We start from the raw sequence: 15,572 nt of genomic DNA on the forward strand, positions 1-15,572 counted from the left end.
GCTCACATAGGTTTGGGGTCCATTCGTGGTTCACATTCCACTTCTAGAGTATATGGTTTGTGTTGCCCCTATATCTATGTGCTCTCATTGCAATCTATTGTGACTGTACATTGCTTGCATTGCTTTCTATTGCTATTACTGCATATTTTTGGTATTGTGTACATATATCTTGTGTATATTTGCTATCCTCATACTGAGGCTACTCACTGAGATACTTTTGGCATATGGTCATAAAAATAAAGTACCTTTATTTTTAGTATATCTGTGTATTGTGTTTTCTTATGATATTGTGCATATGACACTAGTGGTATAGTGGGAGCTTTGCATGTCTCCGAGTTCAGCCTAAGCTGCTCTGCTAAGCTACCCTTTTCTATCAGCCAAAGCTGCTAGACACCTCTTCTACACTAATAAGGGATTCCTGGACCTGGTGCAGAGTGTAAGTCCCCCTTGGTACCCACTACAAACCAGGCCAGCCTCCTACACTGATTGACAAATTAGGTCCTGCCAAATTCTTAAGTACCTTTGACTTAACAGCAGGGTACTGGCAAATCAAAATGGCACCAGGAGCAAAAGAAAAGACAGCATTCTCCACACCTGATGGGCATTATCAGTTTACTGTTATGCCCTTTGGTTTAAAGAATGCCCCTGCCACCTTCCAAAGGTTGGTGAATCAAGTCCTTGTTGGCTTGGAGTCTTTTAGTGCAGCTTATCTTGACGATATTGCTGTCTTTAGCTGTCACCTGGTCCAGCTGAAGAAGGTTTTGAAGGCTCTGCAATCAGCAGGCCTCTTTATCAAGGCATCCAAATGCCAGCTAGGGCAGGGAACTGTGGTTTACTTGGGACACCTTGTAGGTGGAGGCCAGGTTCAGCCACTCCAGCCTAAGATCCAGACTATTCTGGACTGGGCAGCTCCAAAAACCCAGACTCAAGTCAGGGCATTCTTTGGCTTGACTGGGTACTACAGGAGGTTTGTGAAGGGATATGGATCCATAGTGACAGCCCTCACAGAACTTACCTCCAAGAAAATGCCCAAGAAAGTAAAATGGACTGTGGAATGCCAACAGGCCTTTGACACCCTGAAACAAGCAATGTGCACAGCACCAGTTCTAAAAGCTCCAGATTACCCCAAGCAGTTCATTGTGCAGACAGATGCCTCTGAACATGGGATAGGGGCAGTTTTGTCCCAAACAAATGATGATGGCCTTGACCAGCCTGTTGCTTTCATTAACAGGAGGTTACTCCCCAGGGAGCAGCGTTGGAGTGCCATTGAGAGGGAGGCCTTTGCTGTGGTTTGAACCCTGAAGAAGCTGAGACCATACCTCTATGGTACTCACTTTGTAGTTCAAACTGACCACAGACCTCTCAGATGGCTGATGCAAATGAAAGGTGAAAATCCAAAACTGTGAGGTGGTCCATCTCCCTACAGGGAATGGACTTTATAGTGGAACACAGACCTGGGACTGCCCATGCCAATGCAGATGGCCTTTCCAGGTTCTTCCACTTAGAAAATGAAGACTCTCTTGGGAAAGGTTAGTCTCATCCTCTTTCGTTTGGGGTTGGGAGGGTGTGGGGGGGTTGTGTAAGGAAATGCCTCCTTGGCAGGGTTACCCCCTGACTTTTTGCCTTTGCTGATGCTAAGTTTTGATTTGAAAGTGTGCTGAGGCCTGCTAACCAGGCACCAGCACCAGTGTTCTTTCCCTAACCTGTACTTTTGTTTCCACAATTGGCACTCCCTGGCATCCAGGTAAGTCCCTTGTAACTGGTACCTCTGGTACCAAGGGCCCTGATGCCCTGATGAAGGTCTCAAACGCAGCATGTCTTATGCCACCCTGGGGACCCCTCACTCAGCACAGACACACTGCTTGCCAGCTTGTGTGCGCTAGTGAGGACAAAACGAGTAAGTCGACATGGCACTCCCCTCAGGGTGCCATGCCAACCTCACACTGCCTATGCAGTATAGATAAGTCCCCCCTCTAGCAGGCCTTACAGCCCTAAGGCAGGGTGCACTATACCATAGGTGAGCGCACAAGTGCATGAGCACTGTGCCCCTACAGTGTCTAAGCAAAACCTTAGACATTGTAAGTGCAGGGTAGCTATAAGAGTATATGGTCTGGGAGTCTGTCATGCAGGAACTCCACAGCACCATAATGGCTACACTGAAAACTGGGAAGTTTGGTATCAAACTTCTCAGCACAATAAATGCACACTGATGCCAGTGTACATTTTATTGTAACGTACACCCCAGAGGGCACCTTAGAGGTGCCCCCTGAAACCTAGTTTCAGCAGCCTGCCACACACCAGACATGTTGCTGGCCACATGGGGAGAGTGCCTTTGTCACTCTGTGGCTAGTAACAAAGCCTGTACTGGGTGGAGGTGTTCTCCTGCAGGAACTGTAACACCTGGCGGTGAGCCTCAAAGGCTCACCCCCTTTGTTACAGCACCACAGGGCACTCCGGCTAGTGGAGTTGCCCGCCCCCTCCGGCCACAGCCCCACTTTTGATGGCAAGGCTGGAGGAGATAATGAGAAAAACAAGGAGGAGTCACTGGCCAGTCAGGACAGCCCCTAAGGTGTCCTGAGCTGAGGTGACTCTAACTTTTAGAAATCCTCCATCTTGCAGATGGTGGATTCCCCCAATAGGATTAGGGATGTGCCCCCTCCCCTCAGGGAGGAGGCACAAAGAGGGTGTACCCACCCTCAGGGCTAGTAGCCATTGGCTGCTAACCCCCCAGACCTAAACACACCCTTAAATTTAGTATTTAAGGGCTCCCCAGAACCTAGGAACTCAGATTCCTGCAACCTAAGAAGAAGAGGACTGCTAAGCTGAAAAACCCTGCAGAGAAGACGGAGACACCAACTGCTTTGGCCCCAGCTCTACCGGCCTGTCTCCCCACTTCTAAAGACACTGCTCCAGCGACGCTCTCCCCAGGGACCAGTGACCTCTGAATCCCCAGAGGACTGCCCTACATCTAGAAGGACCAAGAACTCCAGAGGACAGCGGCCCTGTTCACCAAAGAAGCAACTTTGAAACAAAGAAGCAACCTTGAAACACCTTGCGTTTCCCGCCGGAAGCGTGAGACTTGACACTCTGCACCCGACGCCCTCGGCTCGACTTGTGGAGAACAATCACTTCAGGGAGGACCCCCTGGTGACTGCGAGACCGTGAGTAGCCAGAGTTGCCCCCCCTGAGCCCCCACAGTGACGCCTGCAGAGGGAATCCCGAGGCTCCCCCTGACCGGAACTGCCTGCTTCCAAGAACCCGACGCCTGGTAGGGACACTGCACCCGCAGCCCCCAGGACCTGAAGGATCCGGACTCCAGTGCAGGAGTGACCCCCAGGAGGCCCTCTCCCTTGCTCAGGTGGTGGCTACCCCGAGGAGCCCCCCCCGGCCTGCCTGCATCGCTGAAGAGACCCCTTGGTCTCCCATTCATTTCAATTACAAACCCGACGCATGTTTGCACACTGCACCCAGCCGCCCCCGTGCTGCTGAGGGTGTACTTTCTGTGTGGACTTGTGTCCCCCCCGGTGCCCTACAAAACCCCCCTGGTCTGCCCTCCGAAGACGTGGGTACTTACCTGCTGGCAGACTGGAACCGGGGCACCCCCTTCTCCATTGAAGCCTATGCGTTTTGGGCACCACTTTGACCTCTGCCCCTGACCGGCCCTGAGCTGCTGGTGTGGTAACTTTGGGGTTGCTCTGAACCCCCAACGGTGGGCTACCTTGGACCCAAACTTGAACCCCGTAGGTGGTTTACTTACCTCCAAAACTAACAAACTCTTACTCCCCCCAGGAACTGTTGAAAATTGCACTGTCTAGTTTTAAAATAGCTATATGTGATTTATGTAAAAACTGTATATGCTATTTTGCTAATTCCAAGTTCCTAAAGTACCTACTTGCAATACCTTTCATTTGAAGTATTACATGTAAATCGTGAACCTGTGGTTCTCAAAATAAACTAAGAAAATATATTTTTCTATACAAAAACCTACTGGCCTGGAATTGTCTTTGAGTGTGTGTTCCTCATTTATTGCTTGTGTATGTACAACAAATGCTTAACACTACTCCTTTGATAAGCCTACTGCTCGACCACACTAACACAAAATAGAGCATTAGAATTATCTCTTTGCCACTATCTTACCTCTAAGGGGAACCCTTGGACTCGGTGCATACTATTCCTTACTTTGAAATAGTGCATACAGAGCCAACTTCCTACACAAGCCTTGCTAGTTGCAAGGGTCGCGGTTAGGGTTTTGGGATGCTGCTGTGGCCCAGGAGGGACCAGGATGTCGCCACTTGGATGAGGAGACAGAGGGGGCGCCCAGCAAGTCAGGGAGCCCTCATAGAAGCAGGCAGCACCCGCAGAAGTACCGGAACAGGCACTTAGAAGAGGAGTGAACCGGAGTCCACCCGAAGTCAGAAAAGGGAGTCCCGCGATGCCGGAGGACAATTCAGAAGGTTGTGCACTGCAGGTTAGAGTGTCGGGGACCCAGGATTGGCTGTGCACAAAGGAAATCCTGGAAGAAAGCACAGGAGCCGGAGCAGCTGCAAATCACGCGGTACCCAGCAATGCAGTCTAGCGTGGGGAGGCAAGGACTTACCTCCACCAAACTTGGACTGAAGAGTCACTGGTCTGTGGGAGTCACTTGGACAGAGTTGCTGAGTTCCAGGGACCACGCTCGTCGTGCTGAGAGGGGACCCAGAGGACCGGTGATGCAGTCTTTTGTTGCCTGCGGTTGCAGGGGGAAGATTCCGTCGACCCACGGGAGATTTCCTCAGAGCTCCTGGCGCAAGAAGGAGGCAGGCTACCCCCAGAGCATGCACCACCAGGAAACAGGCGAGAAAGCCGGAAGGATGAAGCGATACAAGGTTGCACTAGTCGTCTTTGCTACTTTGTTGCGGTTTTGCAGGCGTCCTGAGCAGTCAGCGGTCGATCCTTTTGCAGAAGGTGAAGAGGGAGATGCAGAGGAACTCTGGTGAGCTCTTGCATTCGGTATCTGAAGAATTCCCCAAAGCAGAGACCCTAAATAGCCAGAAAAGGAGGTTTGGCTACCTAGGAAGGAGGATAAGCTAGTAAGAAAGGTAAGAGCCTATCAGAAGGAGTCTCTGACGTCACCTGCTGTCCCTGGCCACTCAGAGCAGTCCAGTGTGCCAGCACACCTCTGAATCCAAGATGGCAGAGGTCTGGGACACGCTGGAGGAGCTCTGGGCACCTCCCCTGGGAGGTGCAGGTCAGGGGAGTGGTCACTCCCCTTTCCTTTGTCCAGTTTCGCACCAGAGAAGGGCTGGGAGATCCCTGAACCGGTGTAGACTGGCTTATGAAGAGATGGGCACCATCTGTGCCCATCAAAGCATTTCCAGAGGGTGGGGGAGGCTACCCCTCCCCAGCCCTGACACGTTTTTCCAAAGGGAGAGGGTGTAACACCCTCTCTCTGAGTAAATCCTTTGTTCTGACTTCCTGGGCCAGGCCTGGCTGGACCCCAGGAGGGCAGAAACCTGCCTGAGGGGTTGGCAGCAGCAGCAGCTGCAGTGAAACCCAGAGAAAGGCAGTTTGGCGGTACCCGGGTTCTATGCTAGAGATCGGGGGGATCATGGAATTGTCTCCCCAATGCCAGAATGGCATTGGGGTGACAATTCCATGATCTTAGACATGTTACATGGCCATGTTCGGAGTTACCATTGTGACGCTATACATAGGTAGTGACCTATGTATAGTGCACGCGTGAAATGGTGTCCCTGCACTCACAAAGTCTGGGGAATTTGCCCTGAACGATGTGGGGGCACCTTGGCTGGTGTCAGGGTGCCCACACACTAAGTAACTTTGCACCCAACTTTCACCAGGTGAAGGTTAGACATATAGGTGACTTATAAGTTACTTAAGTGCAGTGGTAAATGGCTGTGAAATAACGTGGACGTTATTTCACTCAGGCTGCGGTGGTAGGCCTGTGTAAGAATTGTCAGAGCTCCCTATGGGTGGCAAAATAAATGCTGCAGCCCATACGGATCTCCTGGAACCCCAATACCCTGGGTACCTCAGTACCATATACTAGGTAATTATAAGGGTGTTCCAGTATGCCAATGTGAATTGGTGAAATTGGTCACTAGCCTGTTAGTGACAATTTGGAAAGCAGAGAGAGCATAACCACTGAGGTTCTGGTTAGCAGAGCCTCAGTGAGACAGTTAGTCCTCACACAGGGAACACATACAGGGCACACTCATGAGCACTGGGGCCCTGGCTGGCAGGGTCCCAGTGACACATACACTAAAACAACATATATACAGTGAAATATGGGGATAACATGCCAGGCAAGATGGTACTTTCCTACACATATGGACAAAGTTTTTGCCCAGCTATGGCTTTATTGAAACAGCATCCCTGTCCGGCATTCTCGTCACTTCATATAGGTCCAGTGGACAAGTCACTTAAACATACTAATAGGAATGCTGAGAATATAACTTCACATTGTTGGCTAGCTAAAAAACTTCAAAAAGCGTGGTTTACATCCGCACAGGGAAGTAACCATATAGTGGATGATAATGGGAGTAACCAATCTATTGCAGAGCTACTCTCCACTTATCACCACTTAGACAATAAAGACTCAACTGGCCAAGGTTAGCCTTATTGTCCTTTGCTTGGGGGGAGGGGTTGTGTAGGAAGGTAGCCTCTTTCTAGCCTTATTACCCCCACTTTGGCCTGTTTGTGAGTATATGTCAGGGTGTTTTTACTGTCTTACTGGGATCCTGCTAGCCAGGGCCCAGTGCTCATATTGAAAACCCTATGTTGTCAGTGTGTTTGATATGTGTCAATGGGATCCTGCTAGCCAGGACCCCAGTGCTAATACGTTTGTAGCCTATATGTGTTCCCTGTGTGGTGCCTAACTGTATGATTGAGACTCTGCTAACCAGGACCTCAGTGTGTATGCTCCCTCTGCTTTTAAAATTGTCACTGCAGGATAGTGACTGATTTTACCAATTCTGATTGGCACACTGGAACACCCTTATAATTCCCTTGTATATGGTACCTAGGTACCCAGGGTTTTGGGGTTCCAGGAGATCCATATGGGCCTCAGCATTTCTTTTGCCACCTATAGGGAGTTGCGACAATTCTTACACAGGACTGCCACTGCAGTGAAATAACGTCCACGTTATTTCACAGCCATTTTACACTGCACTTAAGTAACTTATAAGTCACCTATATGTCTAACCCTCACTTAGTGAAGGTTAGGTGCAAAGGTACTAAGTGTGAGGGCACCCTGGCACTAGCCAAGGTGCCCCCACATTGTTCAGGGCAACTTCCCTGGACTTTGTGAGTGCAGGGACACCATTACACGCGTGCACTACATATAGGTCAATACCTATATGTAGCGTCACCATGGTAACTCTGAATATGGCCATGTAACATGTCTTAGATCATGGAATTGTCCCCCCATGCGAAATCTGGTATAGGGGTGCCAATCTCAAGCATCCCGGGGCTCCACTATGGACCCCAGGTACTGCCAAACCAGTACTCAGGGCTTTTCTCTGGAGCTACCACTGCTGCCAACCCACAGACAGGCTTATGCCCTCCTGGGGTCTGGGCAGCCAGTCCCAGGAAGGCAGAGCAAAGAATTTCCTCTAAGAGAGGGTGTTACACCCTCTCCCTTTGGAAATAGGTGTTAAGGGCTGGGGAGGAGTAGCGTCCCCCAGCCTTTGGAAATGCTTTGAAGGGCACAGATGGTGCCCTCCTTGCATAAGGCAGTCTACACTGGTTCAGGGAACCCCCAGTCCCTGCTCTGGTGCGAAACTGGACAAAGGAAAGGGGAGTGACCACTCCCCTGTCCATCACCACCCCAGGGGTGGTGCCCAGAGCTCCTCCAGTGTGTCCCAGACCTCTGCCATCTTGAATTCAGAGGTGTGAGGACACAATGGAGGCCTCCGAGTGGCCAGTGCCAGCAGGTGACGTCAGAGGTCCCTCCTGATAGGTGCTTCCCTGACTAGGTGGCCAATCCTCCTCTGAGGGCTATTTAGGGTCTCTCCTGTGGGCTTTTCCTCAGATAACGACTTGCAAGAATTCACCAGAGTTCCTCTGCATCTCCCTCTTCGACTTCTGCCAAGGAACGACCGCTCACTGCTCCAGGACGCCTGCAAAACTTCAACAAAGTAGCAAGAAGACTACCAGCAACATTGTAGCGCCTAATCCTACCGGCTTTCTCGACTGTTTCCTGGTGGTGCATGCTCTGGGGGCTGTCTGCCTTCACCCTGCACTGGAACCCCAGAAGAAATCTCCTGTGGGTTGACGGAGTCTTCCCCCTGCAAACGCAGGCACCAAACTTCAGCTTCACCGGTCCTCTGGGTCCCCTCTCATTGTGATGAGCGTAGTCCCTGGAACACAGGTGGTGGATCCAAGTGACCCCGACAGTCCAACTGTCCATCTGTCCCAATTTGGCGGAGGTAAGTCCTTGCCTCGCCTCGCCAGACAGTAATCCTGTGTACTGCGTGAACTGCAGCTGCTAGGGCTTCTGTGTACTTTTGCAAGGAATCCTTCGTGCACAGCACAGCCCAGGTCCCCAGCACTCCGTCCTGCATTGCTCAACTCGCTGAGTTGACCACCGGCTTCTTGGGACCCTCCTTTGTAGTGTTGAACCCGTGTTCAAGTAATTCTGCAGGTGCTGCCTTCTTGTGCGTGGGCTCTCTGTGTTGCTGAGGGCCCCCTCTGTCTCCTCTTCCAAGTAGCGACCTCCTGGTCCTTCCTTGGCCCGAGCAGCACCCTTTTTCTTCAGCCACAACCTTTTCAGCTAGCAAGGCTTGTTTGCGGTCTTCCTTCAAATAAACAACCCTGCATCCTCCAGCATTCCGTGGGACATCTTCTGTGCAAAGGAGAAGTTCCTTGCACCTTCGTTGTTGCAGAATCATCAGCTTCTTCCACCCGGACGCAGCTATTTTTGCATCTTCACCCGGGGTTTAGTGGGCTCCTTCCCCCCCACCCCCAGACACTTACACGACTCTTGGACTTAGTCCCCTTCCTTTACAGGTCCTCAGGTCCAGGAATCCGTCTTCAGTGCTTTGCAGTCAGTTGTGGTCTTTGCAGAATCTCCTATCACGCCTTTAGTGTATTTCTGGGGAAGTAGGGTCCCTTTACTCCTACTTTTCAGGGTCTTGGGGTGGGGAATCGTGGACACCTTTAGTGTTTTCTGATACTTCCAGCGACCCTCTACACACTACACTAGGCCAGGGGTCCCTAAGTGGTTCGCATTCCACTTTCATAGTATATGGATTGTGTTGCCCCTAGGCCTATTGCATCCTATTGTATTCTACAGTATTTGCACTACTTTTCTAACTGTTTACTTACCTGATTTTGGTTTATGTGTATATTTTGTGTATTTTACTTACCTCCTAAGGAAGTATATCCTCTGAGATATTTTTGGCACATTGTCACTAAAAAAAAGTACCTTTATTTTTAGTAACACTGAGTATTGGGATTCTTATGATATAGTGCTATATGATATAAGTGGAATAGTAGGAGCTTTGCATGTCTACTAGTTCAGCCTAAGCTGCTCTGCTATAACTACCTCTATCAGCCTAAGCCGCTAGAACACTACTAATCTACTAATAGAGGATAACTGGACCTGGCACAAGGTGTAAGTACCATCAGGTACCCACTATAAGCCAGGCCAGCCTCCTGCAATCATCCCCTGTTATTTGCTAGATTACTGCTTTGGTGTGGTTTTCCCATTTTGGTGCAGAGTAATTTTTCCCAAAACACAGCCTGCATACGGAACATTAGTAATAGCTGTGAACTGAATTGTGGAAAAATATTGTAAGGTGGAGTCCGTGTCCTGGTGCACTGAATGTTTCAAGGAACATGACCAAGAGTCATGTGATGCATGTCCAAAGCAGATATTAACACTTTGGGGAAATTTTTACCCTGGCTATTCCTGCAAAAGCCCTCCTCGATGAGGTTTTCCGCGTGGAAGTTTGCCAGGCTATACTAGACTACTTCACATTATATGTCGGGATGATACAAACATATTCTATGCTTTGCGAGGCCTTCAATGCCTATATCAGGGGCGTTTGCATCACTAAGCATGCAGGAGTGCTGCACAGCATCTGATATGATTTAGCCCGAGTGGAAAGAAAACGTTGTGATATCGATGAGTTTCTGGAATCTACTGCAGACATCACCTCCCACAATAGATCTGAGCTACTCTGAGAATTCGAAGACCTGGCCTTATATGAGGTTAATTACCTGGGTAAATACGCAAAGGCACAACCATATGGCGAAGGCGAGCGGCCCGGCCAGACGTTGGCCAATCTGCTTAAACCCTCATACCATGCCACTTGTGTTACAACGGTCAGACGGCTCGGCCATTACTGACGGCCCGGCCTTGGTTGAGGAATTCCTAGCTTATTATAAACACCTCTACACATCCCGGGTGGGATACAGTGACACAGGTCTGGCCGAATACCTAGCCAAGGTTGCGATGGTTTGGCTCGAACCGGGACAGCAGCACTTTATTTGAGCTCCCATCACATGCGAGGAAATTATATAGACTATAGATGCCCTCTGCGGCTCAAAAGCCCCAGGGCAGGATGGCTTCACCGGCAATTTTTATAAGACCTTCAATACTATCCTGGCCCCACACTTGCTAGAGGTCTAAGCAGAATCCTTAGAAGCAGGCATCCTTCCCCGAATAATGTGTGAAGCTGTTATTACGCTACTGATCAAACCAAATGAATCTCCTCACCAATGTACTTCCTACAGATCACTGTCGCATGACAATAAAATCCTCGCTAAGGTACTAGTCTTATGTTTCTCACGCCTGATGAACCATATTCTCTCCCCTATGCAGTATGGCTTTATGCCACACATTCCACTTGCATCAACCTCTGTACTGTTTTTGCAGTTATCAATCAGATCTCACCCACTATCCCCGTAATGGTGGTACTACTAGACGCTGAAAAAAGCGGTTGACTCCATTGAATGGTCCTTCCTTGCTGCCACCTTAGCTAAACTTGGCATCCCCATGGGTTTTCAACAGCTCATCCTAATGCTCTATGATGATCCTTTGGCTCGTCTCTGAGTCAACTGCACTGTCTCTGAACCCTTCAAATTAACGAGAAGCACCAGACAAGGCTGTCCTCTCTCTCCCCTACTTTTTATCACTGCTATGAACCCTTTGATCCACCAACTATAAGATTGACATTTGGCGGGAGGCCTTACTTTCCCCAAGCGGGCACCTGTGGGTCTTTGAACACCAATGATGCGTTGCTGTTTGTCCGAGACCCTGCTGTCAACCTTTCTCCAATTATACAGTAGGTGATTGTAGGAGGCTGGACTGGCTTGTAGTGAGTACCAAGGGGTACTTGCACCTTGCACCAGGCCCAGTTATCCCTTATTAGTGTATAGGGTGTCTAGCAGCTTAGGCTGATAGATAATGGTAGCTTAGCAGAGCAGCTTAGGCTGAACTAGGAGACGTGTGAAGCTACTACAGTACCACTTAGTGTCATATGCACAATATCATAAGAAAACACGATACACAGTTATACTAAAAATAAAGGTACTTTATTTTTATGACAATATGCCAAAGTATCTTAGAGTGTACCCTCAGTGAGAAGATAGGAAATATACACAAGATATATATACACAATACCAGAAATATGCAGTATAGTCTTAGAAAACAGTGCAAACAATGTATAGTTACAATAGGATGCAATGGGGAAACATGGGGATAGGGGCAACACAAACCATATACTCCAAAAGTGGAATGCGAATCACGAATGGACCCCAAACCTATGTGACCTTGTAGAGGGTCGCTGGGACTATTAGAAAATAGTGAGAGTTAGAAAAATAACCCTCCCCAAGACCCTGAAAAGTGAGTGCAAAGTGCACTAAAGTTCCCCTAAGGACAAAGAAGTTGTGTTAGAGGAATAATGCAGGAAAGACACAAACCAACAATGCAACAACGCTGGATTTCCAATCTGGGGTACCTGTGGAACAAGGGGACCAAGTCCAAAAGTCACAAGCAAGTCGGAGATGGGCAGATGCCCAGGAAATGCCAGCTGCGGGTGCAAAGAAGCTTCTACTGGACAGAAGAAGCTGCGGTTTCTGCAGGAACGCAAAGGGCTAGAGACTTGCCCTTTGGAGGACGGATCCCTCTCGCCATGTAAAGTCGTGCAGAAGTGTTTTCCCGCCGAAAGAATGCCAACAAGCCTTGCTAGCTGCAAATCGTGCGGTTAGCGTTTTTGGATGCTGCTGTGGCCCAGGAGGGACCAGGAGGTCGCAAATTGGACCAGGAGGTAGAGGGGACGTCGAGCAAGACAAGGAGCCCTCTTAGCAGCAGGTAGCACCCGGAGAAGTGCCAGAAACAGGCACTACGAGGATGCGTGAAACGGTGCTCACCCGAAGTCGCACAAAGAAGTCCCACGTCGCCGGAGAACAACTTAGGAGGTCGTGCAATGCAGGTTAGAGTGCCGTGGACCCAGGCTGGACTGTGCACAAAGGATTTCCGCCAGAAGTGCACGGAGGCCGGAGTAGCTGCAAAAGTCGCGGTTCCCAGCAATGCAGTCTAGCGAGGTGAGGCAAGGACTTACCTCCACCAAACTTGGACTGAAGAGTCACTGGACTGTGGGGGCCACTTGGACAGAGTTGCTGGATTCGAGGGACCTCGCTCGTCGTGCTGAGAGGAGACCCAAGGGACCGGTAATGCAGCTTTTTGGTGCCTGCGGTTGCAGGGGGAAGATTCCGTCGACCCACGGGAGATTTCTTCGGAGCTTCTAGTGCAGAGAGGAGGCAGACTACCCCCACAGCATGCACCACCAGGAAAACAGTCGAGAAGGCGGCAGGATCAGCGTTACAGAGTTGCAGTAGTCGTCTTTGCTACTTTGTTGCAGTGTTGCAGGCTTCCAGCGCGGTCAGCAGTTGATTCCTTGGCAGAAGGTGAAGAGAGATGCAGAGGAACTAGGATGAGCTCTTGCATTCGTTATCTAATGTTTCCCCAGAGACCCTAAATAGCCAGAAAAGAGGGTTTGGCTACCTAGGAGAGAGGATAGGCTAGCAACACCTGAAGGAGCCTATCACAAGGAGTCTCTGACGTCACCTGGTGGCACTGGCCACTCAGAGCAGTCCAGTGTGCCAGCAGCACCTCTGTTTCCAAGATGGCAGAGGTCTGGAGCACACTGGAGGATCTCTGGACACCTCCCAGGGGAGGTGCAGGTCAGGGGAGTGGTCACTCCCCTTTCCTTTGTCCAGTTTCGCGCCAGAGCAGGGCTAAGGGGTCCCCTGAACCGGTGTGGACTGGCTTATGCAGAATTGGGCACATCTGTGCCCAAGAAAGCATTTCCAGAGGCTGGGGGAGGCTACTCCTCCCCTGCCTTCACACCATTTTCCAAAGGGAGAGGGTGTAAAACCCTCTCTCAGAGGAATTTCTTTGTTCTGCCATCCTGGGCCAGGCCTGGCTGGACCCCAGGAGGGCAGATGCCTGTCTGAGGGGTTGGTAGCAGCAGCAGCTGCAGTGAAACCCCAGGAAAGGCAGTTTGGCAGTACCCGGGTCTGTGCTACAGACCACTGGGATCATGGGATTGTGCCAACTATGCCAGGATGGTATAGAGGGGGCAATTCCATGATCATAGACATGTTACATGGCCATATTCGGAGTTACCATTGTGAAGCTACATATAGGTAGTGACCTATATGTAGTGCACGCGTGTAATGGTGTCCCCGCACTCACAAAGTCCGGGGAATTGGCCCTGAACAATGTGGGGGCACCTTGGCTAGTGCCAGGGTGCCCTCACACTAAGTAACTTTGCACCTAACCTTTACCAGGTAAAGGTTAGACATATAGGTGACTTATAAGTTACTTAAGTGCAGTGTAAAATGGCTGTGAAATAACGTGGACGTTATTTCACTCAGGCTGCAGTGGCAGGCCTGTGTAAGAATTGTCAGAGCTCCCTATAGGTGGCAAACGAAATGCTGCAGCCCATAGGGATCTCCTGGAACCCCAATACCCTGGGTACCTCAGTACCATATACTAGGGAATTATAAGGGTGTTCCAGTAAGCCAATGTAAATTGGTAAAATTGGTCACTAGCCTGTTTGTGACAATTTGAAAGAAATGAGAGAGCATAACCACTGAGGTTCTGGTTAGCAGAGCCTCAGTGAGACAGTTAGGCACCACACAGGGAACACATACATATAGGCCACAAAATTATGAGCACTGGGGTCCTGACTAGCAGGGTCCCAGTGACACATAACAAACATACTGAAAACATAGGGTTTTCACTATGAGCACTGGGCCCTGGCTAGCAGGATCCCAGTGAGACAGTGAAAACACCCTGACATACACTCACAAACAGGCAAAAGTGGGAGTAACAAGGCTAGAAAGAGGCTACTTTCTCACAGTGATCCGTTTCAGATCATTTTTGGGCATGTCCATTAATTGGAATAAGTCAGAAATCTTTCCTCTCACTGATGTGACGGTCCCCTGGCCTCTGGACTTCCCGCGTGAAATGTGTACCCACAGCACCAAATATTTAGGCACACACCTTCAGAGACAGGGCTGAGGTGATAAGGAGCATCCATGGTCCTGCCGTTGAGAAACTCTCACTTCAAATAGATCGCTCCATCAAATTGCCCCTTACGATGGCTGGGCGGGTGGCCATCATTAAAATGGTGGTTCTCCCTCGCTTTATTTAATTTTAAATATTCCCATTGCCCTAACAAACAATTTTTTTGACACTCCAAGAAGATTACTCATGAGTTTGGTGTGGACCAACCGTCGCCCACTCATCATGTGGAGTATGTTGATGCTCCCATATGATCGTGGAGGATTCGGGTTCCTGACCTACACCTCTACTACTTAGTGGCCCAATCACACTTTGCCTACTACAGGTACCACTCAGATGCCAAACTCCCCTATCGTAAACCTGACCATGCTCAGGCCCCTGATCTTCCTCTTTCCTCCCTCCTTACACACGGACTCCCTCGGGATCCTCCTGAAATACAAACATTGCCCACCACATGCTGGGCTTGGTCTAAACTTGTATGCCATCTGGTTCTGCCTCCCCTGTACTCCCCTTATAAATACCACTAAGGTACTATTGGCACCCAGACCAAACTTCAACAATCACAAACATAAGCTCCTGCACTACAAATTCTTACACAGTGCCTACACCGCCCCAAGCCGCCAGCAAAGCTTGACCCCACCAGGTCACATCATTGTCCCAAATGCATGGTGCTCACCTCACAAGGAACTGCGCGCAGATAAAAACATACTGAGAACGAGTCTGTGAAACATTTTCCCTTATACTTGAACATCCCACTGACAGTCCCTATGATGGCATTGCTGGGATACGTCAAGCCCTTTGCCTCGAGGCATCTTGCCGCCATTGCGCTACTTTTGGCCAAGCGGCAGTTGGTGCTGCATTGGGGCAGTCATGCACTTGCCACTTTCACTGCACGGTTGCAGGACATCCATACTGTGATGCTACTTCCGAATTGTACGCCTCCCTACAACCGATAACCTCTAGGCCCAAAGATATGTGGCAGCCACTTCGAGATGATCTATTGTCAACTGCTCCAGCTTCGCTGCCATCCTCTCCT

The 15,572-nt window shown here is 49.8% G+C and overlaps 1 protein-coding gene across 1 annotated transcript in view; it reads right to left on the reverse strand.

Moving 5' to 3' along the window:
* The window catches only part of RABEP2 (rabaptin, RAB GTPase binding effector protein 2), a 703,205-nt gene that overhangs the window by 104,717 nt on the left and 582,916 nt on the right, over positions 1-15,572 (reverse strand). The gene's annotated exons all lie outside the window — the stretch shown is intronic.

Source organism: Pleurodeles waltl, chromosome 7 (assembly GCF_031143425.1).
Source record: "Pleurodeles waltl isolate 20211129_DDA chromosome 7, aPleWal1.hap1.20221129, whole genome shotgun sequence".
NCBI classification, from domain to species: Eukaryota; Metazoa; Chordata; class Amphibia; order Caudata; family Salamandridae; genus Pleurodeles; species Pleurodeles waltl.